Here is a 2517-nt window from a genome sequence, read left to right as displayed (position 1 = left end):
ACCCATGGCTCAAAAACTACAATTAATATGGAGTTTTTCTCTCAAACTTAGCTCTCATATGGGTTTAATTTGACTTTTTGGCATATAAATACGCCGCAGATCACCACCCCACACTTAGAGCTTTGTTTGTCCCCGAACAATTTCCACCTATATACCCTAGACCTAAACTCAAAATGAATAGCATTTGTACTTTGGCTACAAACTCGCAGGGCCTTTAGCACTTCATACATAGCCACCTCATGACCTCAAGCATGGACTTCTTCGACTCCATGTCGTTAAATCTAGACCAATAATCTGAGGTAAGATCGTCATTCTCTCTATTTCTTGTAGTTACAGACAAGAAATGACGAATTTTACTGTTATCTCCTTTTTCTTAGCAAAGTGAGCCTCGAAGAGCATATACCAAAACAACTAGATCCAGATCTAGCGGGTACGTCCTCAACTTCATCGAGATTATTTTGATCTGTAGATTAAAACCTTTTTAAACTTCTTTTTGCCTATGTAATCTATTGTTGATTTTTCTTTTATTCTATTTTTCCTCCTAGATATAATTGTAATTTTGTATCCACTTGTGATTGTGTTGAATCATATATTTGATTGTCTCTTTGTGTAGTGAAATACTTATTTTGGCACTTCCCTATTCTTAGATTCATCATTTTTTTTCTTTTTCAATTTTACTATTGTTCTTTCTTGTGATGAAACATCTTGTATTGAGTTAAATTATAGAATTTTTGTACCTACAAAATTAAAAATAAAGTTGATAAAAAAAATCAGCAAATTAATTTCCTTCGTTGAGAGTGTGCTTCACCTACACTACATTATTACTTGCTTAATCCTGTTTATATTCATACTAATTATTCAAGGCACCTCCCATATTCTATCTATGATTTTTTTGAGAATGCGTAAACCTGTCTCCATGACCACCCATAGTAAGGGTTGTTGTTACTCTCACTGCTACAACTTTTGTCACTAGAAAATATTATTTAAATTATGTAAATCTTAAATGGTATTGTTAAGTATTATTTCAAAGTATTTCTAGATTCTGATATTAAGTTAATAGTAATAATAATAAAGGATATTGAGATGATTTATATATATAAGTATATTATATATTATTTATTAGAATGCATAATTATAGTTTGGTGATAACTTTATAGAATCACTAGTTGATTAAAATGAATGTTACATTCTATTGTATACTAGAAAATCAAACATAATTTTTGATAAAATATTTTCTATACATTACTAAGATAATTAAATTATATAAAATTAATTGATTTCAATTTTACGAATGATTGTACATCAATGATTAAGAATAAGCAAAATGGAATAGTGTTAACTACAAGGAGTTATATTTATGGACATTAGTTATGATTTCCTACTTAATTGAGTCTTTGTCTTTTTCTATTAACATAATTAAATTATATAGAATGAGTTGATTTCCTACTTAGTTGTTGCTCTGTCTTTTCTATAAACATAAAAAACTATATAGAGTGCATTGGCTGTATTTTTATGGCAAAAAGAATTTAAACCTACAGTTAGGAATAACTATTTTCTTATTTATTATTTTTCAGAAAAAGAATATCATTCTTAATATTACTCGAATTTTACAAAATTTCTATATTACATAATTTATAAATGATGATTTATTTTTTAATTAAATATATATTTACTAAATTATATTAACACAGTTACACATGCAAAAGTATTCAATAACGAATAGAATAGGTAGTTAAAAATGTGATCAATGATCAAGATATGTCCACCAACTTTATAATTATTTAAAACCCTAATCCCTTTCATTTCACCTCACTCCAATGTCTCCCTCATCAATCAAATTTGAATTTGATTTTTATGCTCCTCTTATATACGAATCATTTTTTCCTTCTTCTTTTTCTCCAGTGATAAAATGAAACTTAGTTTTTCATTCTTTATTTGATCCATACATTAATTCATGTCATTAACAGAAATTCTTGTAGGTATATAATCCTTTTTTGTTCTTTTTGCAGATCCCCTCATACTTACATCATCGAAAAAGTTGGGAGCATTCTTTGTGGAGATTAGTATGAAATTATTTGATGAACAACCTCTTCAGATATGACATGAATTAATAATAATAATAATAATAATAACAAATGAATAAATAAATAATAGAAATATAGTAAAAACTAGTAAAAATTGCCATAAATGATAAAATAAATAAATATGATCAATGGCTAAAGAGAGGTGTCACATCACTTTTTGTTTATTTAACTATATATATATATAGATAAGAAATAAGTATGTCTTAACTGTTTTCTTTCATCATTAATTAGATATTATTCGTTAGGGCTTTCTGCAACACCTTTGAAATTCTTGATTTAAGACATTTGTCCTTAAGAATATTATTCCTTAAAGATTATGAATTTGTTTCATGACTTTGTTTGACTTCAACTACATAATCAATGTTAATGTCGTATATATCAAAGGATTTGAAATCTCACAACTCAGTAAGTCCTTATTTGCTTCACATAAACT

General features: G+C 27.2%; 1 long non-coding RNA gene across 1 annotated transcript; it reads left to right on the top strand.

Moving 5' to 3' along the window:
* Window positions 1-254: 254 nt before the first annotated feature.
* LOC125863445 (uncharacterized) lies at window positions 255-540 on the top strand. The gene is made up of 2 exons (XR_007446137.1): window positions 255-299; window positions 378-540. It is a non-coding gene; the product is annotated as an uncharacterized LOC125863445 (long non-coding RNA).
* Window positions 541-2517: the final 1977 nt, after the last annotated feature.

The sequence above is a fragment of the Solanum stenotomum genome, chromosome 4 (assembly GCF_019186545.1).
Source record: "Solanum stenotomum isolate F172 chromosome 4, ASM1918654v1, whole genome shotgun sequence".
Classification (NCBI taxonomy): domain Eukaryota; kingdom Viridiplantae; phylum Streptophyta; class Magnoliopsida; order Solanales; family Solanaceae; genus Solanum; species Solanum stenotomum.
This window is presented reverse-complemented; position numbering and strand designations above follow the sequence as displayed.